At 33.1% G+C, this 13,227-nt stretch overlaps 1 protein-coding gene across 3 annotated transcripts in view; it reads right to left on the minus strand.

The window, feature by feature from the left end:
• The window catches only part of LOC114341142 (afadin), a 1,043,753-nt gene extending 1,030,886 nt beyond the window's left edge, over window positions 1-12,867 (minus strand). For 2 of the 3 annotated variants that reach the window (XM_050658899.1, XM_050658898.1), the window contains exon 1: window positions 12,604-12,866. The gene's annotated coding sequence lies outside the window, so the exon portion shown is untranslated. Of the gene's footprint in view, window positions 1-12,603 lie in introns of all 3 variants that reach the window. The other variant, XM_050658900.1, reaches the window with a different exon arrangement.
• Between the last annotated feature and the right edge of the window lie 360 nt (window positions 12,868-13,227).

Consider the following 13,227-nt stretch of genomic DNA (forward strand, 5'->3'; position numbering starts at 1 on the left):
AGTTCTCACCACTTCTCGGGGATAGAACATTTTTATTTTCGAATTGCATGGAGCAGAAGGAAGAATTTTAAGAAAATTTAAAAATGCGCTCTATAATTTGATCTTATTTTTTTCACCCGTCCAACTTTTTGAAAGTAGAAATAACACTATATTAAGAGGTATTGCAAAAGAAAAACAATGCATTTAAATTCTGGTGAATGAGGGGTTAAATGTATGTACTTCTCATTTTTCCTTAAAGTACATTAGTCATATATTTTTTTGCACCATATCTCGCTTAGTCTGAATGTAACCGACATTTAACGGTGCTCGTTTTAAAAACAAACTCTTTTTACCTACCATATATCTCTTTTTGTATTATAAATAGAAAATTTACGAAGGAACGAATCTCTTTGTTGTTTATAATTAAAAAAAAATTTTATATAGTGTTTTTAGTTTGATGCATAGTTTTTAAGGTATTCACAAAACCGTCCGAAAACGTGTCATTTTTAAATGAAAATGGCCAATTTTCAACTACGCATAACTCAAAAACTATTGAGTTCTCAAAAAAAGTATAGATCAGTTTTTGCTTAAAAATAGGTTCTCTAGCCACTTCCATGCTTATTTTGACCAATAAATTTTCCACCCCCTTGAAGGGGTGGGAATTGCCCCAAGATAAAAGCGCCATAGTATATAGGGTAGATTTTGTTTCTTGAGCTATTCCCTACTTACTGTGAAAATATCAAGTACATCGATGTAGTAGGATGGAATTCGGAGCCAAATACCCTCATTGACTGCCCTATAATAATGCTCTGCTATGATCGCGTAAGAGGGGACACACACAAGATTCTAGCTAAATTTCAATTTTCTGTAACTTTTCGAGTTTTTGAGTTACAGCAACGAGTTTTATGTCATTGGAAAGATAATTTTACATTCTTTCAAAATATGTAAAAATATACAGGGCGTATGTAAAAAATTAAGATTTTTTTTTCATTTCCGGTTAAACCGGAAGCCATATTGTGGGTAAAATTTATTGTGCTAATAGATAATATCAAAAATATATCAAAAAATAAACAAATTCCTTGGAGTCATTTTTGAGAAAATTTATTTCAAATTTATGTCAAATTTTGACCCCTTAAATATAGGCAACCCATAACTTTTTCTGAAAAACGATAATATTCTTGTTATAGCCCCATCTTTAGGCTATATAAATGTTTTTTCAAATTAAATTTATCTTAAACAAGTTTTTAGATTGGTAGGGAAATGTATCGGGTGGGCGGTCGGCCATGCTGGCCGCCATTTTGGATTTGGAAATGTCAAATTCCGTATTTCTATTTACCTATCGATGAGCTAACTTTAAGTTAAATTTCATTCGTTTCGGTAAAAATTTGCAAAAATGGGCCCCAAATAACCCCCCTATTTCGGCCCCCCTTTGAGAGGTTTTTTTCAAAAGCTTAGTTTCTCGACAAAATTCTCTTAAACTTACTCATACCGAATTTCATCGAAATCGGTCCCGTAGTTTTTACTGGGCGGTGGCGACATACGTACGTACATACGTACGTACGTACATACTTCCGACATGTTTTTTTATTTGCTTTTTAGACTCAGGGGGACTCAAAACGTCGAAAAAAAGTGAAATCTGAAAAAATTTTTTTGCACGATCCTATAACTTTATCACTCATACTGCGTATGTAGTACGATAAAGTAAAAAATTTGAGCTTTGAGACTTGAGTAAGTATTTTCAAAAAAAATCTCAAAAATGTAATTTTTTGAAACATCTCAAAGTTTGACCCCTTATATCTTTGATGGGCACGGATGAAAAAATTTGAAATTTTGCTGAATGCTAGCCCCTAGCAAGTTGAATAAGGAGTAAAAATTTGGAGTTGCAGACTTACGTCATATAGAGTTACAGGCCGGAAAAAATGGTCAAAAATCAAAATGGTCAAAATTTGAGCGTTTGAGGGCAGGGTAATTAAAATTCAAATAAACTGTCTAATGAAATAAAAATTAATCTATTTTCACCAGATTTCATAATGAATACAAATTTATACAGGGTAGACCAAAGAAAAGAGTTCACCTTGATATTTGGCAGTTATTAGATTTTAAGGGAATGCCGAAACAGGTCGATTTTTATTTTTAAATTACAATTTTTTTAAACATATTTCATACTAGTGACGTCATCTATCTGGGCGTGATGACGTAATCGATGATTTTTTAATGGGAATAGGGGTCGTATGCTATCTAATTTGAAAGAGTGCTCAATTCTCTGTTCAGTAGTATAAACAATAATATTATTTATACAGGGTGACCAAAAAAAAATAATTTTTGAATTAAATTAATTGACACAAAAAGAAGAATGTATGTAATTTATTTAACTCAAAATACATTTTATTACTGCCATAAAATAGAAAAAAAAAATATTATTTAGCAAATAAATATGTATTGCTTTTCGCTTAAATAAATGTTCAAACTGTCAAGAGGTAGATGGGAGGCAGCTTGAACATTGAATCTAAGTGAATAATGATTTAATTTAAGCGAAAATAAATGGCTATTTATGAAATAAACATTTTTTCTATTTTCCTGACACCAGTACAATGTATTTTGAATTAAATAAATTACATACATTCTTCTTTTTAATTAATTTAATTCAAAAAATATTTTTTTGGTCATCCTGTATAAATAATAATCATAATGTTTATATTACGGAATAGAGAATTGAACACGCTTTAAAATGAAATACCACAAGACCCCTATTCCCATTTAAAAAAAAATCATCGATTACGTCATCACGCTCTGATGGATGACGTCACATAGTATGAAATATTTCCCAAAAAGTGGCAATATAAAAATAAAAATGGACCTATTTCGGCTTTTCCTTAAAATCTAATAGGTAACTATTGCCAAATATCAAGGTGAACTCTTTTCTTTGGCCCACACTGTATAAATTTGTATTCATTGTGAAATCTGTTGAAAATAGATTAATTTTTATTTCATTAGATAGTTTATTTGAATTTTAATTACCCTGCCCGCAATCGCTCAAATTTTAACCAATTTTGATTTTTGACCATTTTTTCGCGCCTGTAACTCCTATATGATGTAAGTCTGCAACTCCAAATTTTTACTCCTTATTCAACTTGCTAGGGGCTAGCATTCAGCAAAAGTTCAAATTTTGGCATCAGAGATATAAGGGGTCAAACTTTGAAATTTTTTAAAAAATTACATTTTTGAGATTTTTTTTGAAAACATTTACTCAAGTCTCAAAGCTCAAACTTTTTTTATTTAAAGTATGTACTTGTAAAGTATGTCTTTTCCAGAAAAAAATTACAAACCATTATCGGCTTGCTTATTAGGCTGTTAAAAAAATGCTGAATATGGAATTTTATCAGTTTAATTTTTCAAACTTTGAGGTTAATTTAAGGCCTTAAAGCCGATGCTGCACTGCAGAAAGTTTGGTAGGATGGTGGATGGTAGATACCTGCCTGGCGACCATCCAACTACTTATACCACGAATAACAAAACGATGGTAGCTGCAGTGGTCTCCCATTACCATCTAACCATCCGGTGGTTCGCCAGGCGTCTATCCACCCAAATCAGTCGTGTTTGATATTTCATCCGGGTAGCCTGGCTACAGAGGAAAGCGTAATAAGTGCTGTGTATAAAAGAAGGGCAATTTGGGACCCAGCAGACCCACTATGTGAAGAAACATGGCTTAAAATATCTGTTTTATTTATTCTTTGCAGTTGCGTTAAAAAAATCCAATATTGAAGTCACATGAATTTAAAAAACAATTTTTACCTTTAAATCGATTTTTCTCCACTTTCTGAAAAGTGTAGCGAGTGAGTTTTATCTCTAATAGGACGATATGCAATAAAACAAACCAAATGTAACATAACAAATGAAACAAACGATTCCTCAGCAGTCAGTTGGATACTGACTTCTGACTTCATTTCACTCTTTCACTGCGTCTAGGATGCAGCGCCACTCCACCATCCATCTTTAAAATCCACCCTCCAAGCGACCATCTAGCATCCTGCAGTGCGGCATCAGCTTAATTAAAGGGTAGTTTGAAATTAAATAATGCTATAGACCGTTTTTTTAGAGCATACTCTTCTAAAAAGTTTGGTTTTTGATTTATTTTTCTAGGACAAACCTCAGTGAAAATATTGGCTAAAGAGCGAAGCCATGTTTTCCGTAAAAATAATCGATACGCTTTAACCTTTGGCAACCACCTTTGGACCACTTGGCTTGGATTGACCCCTTCGCACAGTTCATCGAAATGGTTTTTCGTCTTCTGCATTCTTTTTGGAGCGAACTCTACTGGTATTCCCCTACGTTGGCACATATTTGAAGCCTCTTCAAAGAAGGTTTTAAATTGTCCTCTCATTTCAGTTACGTTTAAGAGGCTCTCTTCAAGTAAAGTGTAAGCTGTTAAAAGGTCCAAAAATTCTGATTGCAGTGTTTTCGAGAGTATGTTGAGGATTTCAAGGATTTTATTTTGCACAACTAGTAACAAAACAAATCTAGTCTAGTCTAGTTTCTTTTTCAGTTGTGCTGCTTCACGTCTTTCATTTCTTTTGTTACTTGTCAGAGCTAGACTTGAAAGGCACTTCGAAACATCGCAAAATCTCTGTTTCAATGCATTGACTACATTAAATCTTCCAGCCCAGCGTGTTGGATTGAGAGGTTTGAGAGTCTTCTGAGACTTTCGAGGAACACCTTTGAGACTGGTATGGGGAATTCAGTGTCTCCCAATGAACAATACTGTTCGTTGAGAGTTGGAAAATATGAAGATATGAAGGTTTAGTTAGAGAAAATGCAGGAAGAAGTAAACCAGATTGCTGAGGAGATACAGAAAATTGAAAAGGTGGAAGAAAAATTCGAGAATGCGTTAAAATTCGATATGGAAAAAGTGGAAGAAAAATTGAAGGAGATAGGAAAATGTCAAAAAGGAGGAGACCATCGGAAAGTAATTATATATAGCTCTAATGAGATCAGAATCCAATTTGGTGAGGATATTAGAAAACGACCTCTAGTATGGTTTGTTCAACAGTAAATGGCTGAGTTCAATTAGTGCGGTCATAAATATTATTAAATTTATCTGACCTGGCCATTGTTAAGACCCACCCGGAGCGATAAGCAACCGAGGTAGACAGAGTTGGTCTTTTGACAATTAACACTAACTAGACGGTACTCCCATAATAAAGCTAAGAAATTTTAGCAGAAAACATATTTAAATTTTACCTGAAACCGAGCCTTTTATACTATTATCGGTTAATCCAGGATGTTTATAGTGGTAACTAATTGAACTCAACCATTTACTGTTAAACATACCATACCATTCATTAATATCTTAAAAAACAAATTACAACATATGCAGAACTGACAACATATGCAACGGTTGCAAAAAAATTATAAGAAGCCATTTAAAAGACGGAGCTGCTTTGTGGTTTGAAAGCAAAGAAAATGACTTCATGGAAAGATTTTGAGACAAAATTTTTTATAATGGTGCAATTGAAACAGGTTAAAATCGCATTGAAGTTGTTAGAATTAATAGGCCTTGTACTTATTACAACTGGACAACTTGAAGTAGAACTTGACTGAAAGTAGGTACTTTGAAGGTTTATTTGATCTCGTTAAAATCTTTGCACAGCCAACAAACCGGGGGCCAAGGGGCACTGCCCCGGTTGCCAAATGGCACTGCCAATGGTAGTTACGGCCCTGCCAAATGGAGTTTTTTAATTATCATGCTTTTAAGTCACATACTTACATATATAAAATTATTAGTTTTATTATTCATGTATGGTCCTGAAACAATTATCATCATCAGTGGCATCACAGTTTATTATGAGCCAAAGTCTTCTTTAGAACAATCCTTCATTCAACCCAGTCTCTGACAACTCTTCTCCTTCCGGCCTTTTCAGAGCAACAGTCAGAAACTTTTCGGACTGTTGCACCATCCTCTTGTCTGATCGAACCATTTAAGGTGTGCTACCTTAGTGATATCTTGTGATATAAAATTCATTAAAATTTTATAATGTCAGGTCCCTGAAATTTGACATATAACATATACAACTCAAAGTTGCAACACCTATGCGACAAACTGTGCCTCTTTTATTGTTCCATCTATTCGTAGGATTTTTTGCTCAAACCATTTGAGCAGTTCTTGGCCTTCTGTGTAAGTGACCACGTTTCTGCTCCATATGTTAGCACTAGTCTTTTTAGTATTTTGTAGTCACTTTAACTTTTCTTGATAGGTTCGACATCATTGTTCTAGATCCACAGTGTCTCTGACTGATGCATTCTGACGCTTCAGGAGCATCTGCACAGAGAATGGAACTAAATATAAATGCCCAAGAGACTAAATATATGTGTTGTACTATGTAGAGATTCATTGTATTCAGTACACTTTTTGATAAGTGTCCTATTGTCTGTAGGTGTTCTATAGTACTATAACCTTTGCTGAATCCCTCTTGTTCAACAGTCTAGTAACTATCGAATTTATTTGATAGTCTGTTGGTAACTATTTTGGTAAGCGGTTTGTATAGATGTGGTAACAGGCTTATCGGTCTGTAATTTTTGAGTTTGTGTTTGTCTCCTTTCTTGTGTAGTGAAAGTACCTGCGCATTTTGCCAAGAGGTTTGAATAGCACCCTTAAAGAGACACTTGTTCATTAAGAATTTAAATGTCTCCAAAATAGTTTGACCTCCAGCTGTAATTATCTCTTTTGTTATTCCATCGTCTCCAGGAGTTTTTCCATTTTTCATCTGTTTTAGAGTAATTTCTGGTAGTGTTTCAGATCCTACATTTAGTATTCTTTGTTCCATATCGTGGGTTTCAGGTTTTGCTACACTGGACAAGTATAATTCTGTATAGTCTCAGCAGTTGTGGATTACAATAAAGTTATTCGATTCCATAGAACTCTGGGCTGTGTTAGAAGGAATGAATAACGCAAGGATTGATTCCAGATATAGAATACAGTGGAACCTCGTTAACTCGGATTAATCGGGACCACAGCCAATCCGGGTTATCGAAAATCTGGGTTAGCCGGAGAAAATGGTAAAAATTAATAAAATACGGTATACTTACAGATAAACTCCGTTATAATTAAAATAACATGAAATATATATGCACAGTACACATCTAAATTACGTATAGTTGTATAGAGTATAGAGTATTATTCATTTTCTTGAGTCTTGAGTGCTGATTCTTGAATAATTGGTCCAGACGTTAGTAAACCACGTTCGCGTTCTGCACAAAACCACACATACAAAGCGTCGTCTCATTTTTAGCTTTATTAGCTTTGCACCGATTGTCCAAACTGTCTTTTGTTATCATTTTGAAACAAAATTCTTCAATTTTAGTTCTATTTTTCTTCCAATCCGATACTGTAGATGTACCGACACCATATGATGCTGCAATTGTTTTTAAAGATTTGCCTTTATCAATCTTACTTAATGTTTCTAGTTTCTTTTCCATTGTCACTACAACATTTTTACGTTCTGTTGCCATTACGTAGACAAAAAAACATGCAAACACAAAATCTGAATAGATTTAAGAACGATTACAGAAAGGAAGCGAACAATCTTGAACAGTCAGTTGGTCCCGATAGCAAATGTTCATGAGCATAGCACTAGAGCTGCAAATTCAATAAATTTTTATGTTAGAACAACCAACAAGTCCAGTTCAATGAAAAGCTTGTTTCATAAAGGAATTGTACAGTTCAATAATATACCTTATCACATTTAAAATAGCCATAATGCAACTATCTTTAAGAGATTATTAATCCATTATATTAAAACTAAGACCTAGAAACCAATTGGCAATGTTTGTTGTACTTCCAGTGTTTTTATTTTTATTTTATTTTCTCTTTTTTTATTTATATATTGAATATTTCTGATTAATTTAATTTGACAATGCTTATTTCTTTATTTGTTTAATCTCATGTTTTTAATTTTTGTAATACTTTATGATAATTATACAGCGCTCCTTGCCTTGACAATTCTTATGTAATTTGTACAGGTGTGGAGTGCAATGTTTTTGTTTTGTGTATTATCTATTATGATAAGTAAATAAATATCTATCTAATACGACTGTACTACACACAATACGGTCTCAATCAATCGCAACGATGTTATGTTATTTAATAACAGTGAAGACTAAGACCATTGTTTAAAAAATAATTTTTTAAAAGTCTTTTAGTCTTTTTTAAACAATGCTAAGACAGTTTGAATTAAATAAAGGATACTACAGGTGCCTGTTGTTTCTGATAACACGACAATGAACGTCGTGTGCCATGAGTCATTTTTACTATCGTATATGTAGTTCAAATTACACAAATACCCATTATCTTTCAAATATTATATTAGGTACATACATTTTTATTGTTGAAATGTTTGTCTGATAAAAATCGGTCCGGGTTAGCCAGACTTCCAAGTTATCGGGGGCCGACTTATCGGGGTTCCACTGTAATCCTAAAATACATATTTGACAATGCAACTATGCAAATAAATGTATCAGAAGGTCTAACAATGAGCAAAATGATAATGGAAAGAGGAGTTAGACAGAGAGAACTATCTCTCCAAAATTATTTACTCTTGCATTAGAAGATGTGTTCAAGAAGTTAAATTTATTTATTTATTTATTTAGGGGAAAACCCCATTAACTGGTACAAAAACAATACTAAAACTCTAAAACAAGTTAGATCTTATAACTAGGTACATATTATATTCAATGTTAAAAAAACTCAAAAGTAATTCTATCAGACTTAATGAACCTAGATCAGCGTTTCCCAACTGGTGGGTCGTGACCCACTAGTGGGTCGTGGGCAGATTTCAGGTGGGTCGTGGCGAGGCTCTTACAGTAGCTGAATAACATACATTTATATCATCATAGGTGAGGGATGGGTCGCGAATATGAAAAAACATCAGAAGGTGGGTCGCCAGACATTGGGAACCCCTGATCTAGATCATTGAGATAACTACTACACATAGACTATTATAAATATTCTCTTTAAAAATTTTACTTTATTTTATCACCTACAACCAAATCATGAATATAACACAAGAAGCCTTAATTTGAATATTCCACTTCACAGATTGTCCCTAACAGAGAGAAGTCCTTTGTATTCGTGCGTTAAATTTTACAATAGTCTACCATCTGACATTCAACGGGAAACAAGCTATAAAGCTTTTAAAAAAACGGTTTTTCAACACCTGGTTAACATTGAGCCGTATACTGTGGTGGAGTACCTGGCCTATCAGCCTTGATCAGCATATATGTAATTTGTATTGTTTGTATATTTTAGTGTATTGTTAATATATCTTTTTAATATGTGATTATTAGTAGCATTTTTTAATATATGTGATTGTTAGTAATGTGACGTTATTTGCTCAATTATGTTAAAAATTTATGCAAATAAAAATTTACTCTACTCTACTCTACTCTACTAAATATAATAATGTTAGACTATTAAAACAAAAACATTTTAAACAAACTTACTACTATGTAATACAAGATAGGTACCTCTTTAGTTCAAACTGTATATAAATAAATCAATCTGCAGATTATTGGCCAAAGACATGCATCTGTCAAGAGGATTATTCACACTATAAGATGTTCTGTGAAAAAGAATTCGAAATTTGGTTGTTGCCTTAGATCACGACATGGTATGTGAAAAGTAACATATTCTAAGATATTAGGACAATCCAACAGACCATTAACTAACTTAAATAAGAATAATAGTGAAAATCTATCTCTACGGATGCTTAGTGGAGTTAATGGAATGTGTTGCTCAATCTCCATGTAATTATGATTAGCTATAAATAGTACCCACATTTAAAAGCACACACTCTTAAGAATCTATGTTGAACTCTTTCTACATAAATCATGTTATTTTGAAAATAAGGAGACCAAACTATTGAACAGTATTCCAAAATTGATCTGACCAAAGAACAATAAATTGGGAATAACACGGAATTAAACTTGATGGCAGATTTCTAAGTCATCTAAGATTTGCTGATGACATAGTACATAGTATGCAAGCAACAATACAGAGGAACTAATCTACATGTTAAAGGAGCTTAAACAAGAATCTAAGAAAATCGGTTTAAAACTAAATTTAAATAAAACAAAAGTGCTGACATATCAAAATATCACAATTAACAGATGGAAGTGAGACCGAAAGTGTTGAAGAGTATACATACCTAGGTCATATGAGGAGTACAGAGGAAAAACAAGGAATGTCACTTTTTCATGAATTTTGGCTTTTCTCGTCATATGGTAGCAAAAACTGAGTACTATCGACTAGCATATCGATTCAGGACAATAACCAGAAAGATCAGTCTATATAAATTTTCTAACAATTTGTATCCAGGTAAAGAACCAGGATTGTCCGCATGCCAATGAACAAAAATAAGTAATGTTAACATTATATTGATTATAGAATAAGAATTGCTAGAATTCTGCTAAGAATCTCCTAAGTAGTTTTAAGATATTGTAAGAATTAAACCTGCACAGTAAAACCTCGATATAACGGACCTCTATTTAACAGACTTCGGATATAACGGACCAAAAATCTGGTAAAATGTAAAAAAATTAAAAACGTCCTGTTAATATTATATGTACATACTTAACCCTGCCCATACCAAGATACATTGCATAACAACGGGGTCCCCGTGGATACCAAACGCTATATTTTACAAAGAATTTCAATTAACTTTTTATTATAGCATAATGAGGACCCATTTCTAAATAGTCTGATTTATTTTAAACCTATTTTTATATAACGGACTTTCGGCTTTAACAGACACCCCGTTCCCTCAATTAGTCGGTTATATCGAGGTTTTACTGTATTGGCATTTATCTCAATATTATGTATAAAATGTGACATTCCTTCTTTTTCCCCTGTACTCTTCATATGTGATCAAACTGGTTAAACAGAATCAAACGGCAGACATAACTAGAAGAATCCGAATGTCTTGGGCAACAGTAGGAAGACTCAGTGATGTGTTGAAACACAAAAAGATACCAATAAATCTAAATAAAGGGGTATTTAAGTTGCATTATACCAGTTATGCCTTATGGAATGGAGATCATGACACTTACAGAGGTATCAACCAATATATGTTAGGAGTAGGAGTATCTGTATCTCTGAGGGAACATATATACAAAACACGGGTAGGACACATGGCACAACAAAACAATGAAAGCTGGACGAGAAATGTTGTGCAATGATACCACACGAGCGCAATCATAGTAGAGGATGGTCACAAAAACGATGGCTAGACGACATCAAAGCAAAAATGGGGAGAAACTGGCCCTAAATAGCACAAAATAGAAAAAATGGAGAATCCATGAGGAGGCCTTTGTCCATTAGTTAATGCAAACAGGCTGAAGAAGATTATGTGAAACAACCAGACACCTAAAAGAATAATAATTGCCCGTTTAGAACTGAAAGCTGTGGACACTTTCATATAGTTAATCGCTATTGACTAAAGATAACAATGGCAGGGAAGAAATTAAAAGATAAACAGTGCTTGCCAATATATTATGTGTCACTACTGCTTGAGAAGACACATGAGGTGCATAAACCACAGAAAGAAGAAAAATCAAAGATGCTGCTCTTATTATGTGAAATGAAACCAATATTATAAATATACCCATAAAATTAGAGTTTGAGGGAGGCAGGTAAAATTAATTTATTTGATATTTGACAATAATTGAGGTGGAAATCGAAAGGTGAACATAAACTTTAATTCAAATTGTACATAGTTAATTCCACTAAAATGCCATGAGAAAATAGCCTAATTTTTTCCTGTGAGTATATATATAAATCAAAGAATTAGGGATAACAAGAGACATTAAAATTATTAAAGAAACCAAGGAAACCTTGAAGGAAACAGTTTATTAGTGAGTTTGACAGTAGAACAACTAGTTCTACCCGAACAACTAATAGTTATAATCATATAGGTATAGGTCAGGTGATATATTTTACTTTAAAAAGAAACTACTATTATATGGAAATACAGATAACCATATCTTTTACATACTATCAGACTATTTGATTTATTCAACAAGTTGCTTGTGCTGATAATTTTAGTGTTCCCGTAAATTGATTCTTTAATTAGAACTAGAACTCTGTATATGTCAAACTATTATAATCATAGAGTGCCCACAATACCAATGTGTCAAAACAATAACAATTACCTGATCACATTTAAAAACTTTACAAAAAGTGTAAATATAGGAAACCTGTTCCACATTTTTTTATCAACACCTGACTACTTTGTGATTTAGAAACCTGTTGAATTCTCAAAACCTTAAAAAAATGTAAATATTGCGGAAGGTATATTTAATTTCTTTTGAAGAAATTATTTTATTTATAACGTTAGTCATTGCTTGGCCTACTGTACTATTCTTGTTTGACCCAAACTGGACATTTAAAACTCATATGTATAAATAATTACCTTGTGTGATCACGGCTTTTACCTGTCTGCAATAGTTTTGAACTTTTACGGATTTTTATTTTCAATTCCTACATTTTTCGCAGTTCCGATAATTTTATTTTTGCAGTACAAAAGCGGAAACATCAAGCTTAACTATAAAACAAGATTATAATGCAACACCTACCTGTTGTGAGGGCACAACTGCACTAACAAATTATACACATTGAGTAACAACACACTACTTATACTTTCAGTTAATTAAGGCACTTCACACAGTAAAAACTTAAATTCCATACATCCTTACATGACTTTAACACTTAACAAAATTTTCAAACTTTCCTGAGTCTGCGTAAAACTTTTCACAAGGTGTGATCGTGTCAAACACGACTCGCGACACTACAAAACAACGAAAACGAAACCAAACGACGAAGACGAAGACGAAATGAAATGAACTGCTGTCATTGCTGTCAAATTATTAATCCGTCAACAACGACGCACACCTTTCTGCGCAACATTACACTAACTGATTCTGAACAAGGTTGCCAATCTTAAAATAATATCTGAGGATAAGAGATTCTTAGACAAGGAAAGAGAGAGGACGAGTAATCCTATGACCAAAAGTGAAGCCAAACCGACACCAGAGATCAGTGTTCCCAAACCTACCGAAAATTCGGTAGATCTAACGATTTCGACGCATTGCTACCGATCTAACGAAATATACTAAAATTCTACCTAATTTTATATTCAGATAGAAATCTTTACTTATTCCTAAATCTGAGAAGAAATAAGACACAAACAATTTTTACTA

Source organism: Diabrotica virgifera, chromosome 8, assembly GCF_917563875.1.
Source record: "Diabrotica virgifera virgifera chromosome 8, PGI_DIABVI_V3a".
In the NCBI taxonomy this organism is placed as follows: Eukaryota; Metazoa; Arthropoda; class Insecta; order Coleoptera; family Chrysomelidae; genus Diabrotica; species Diabrotica virgifera.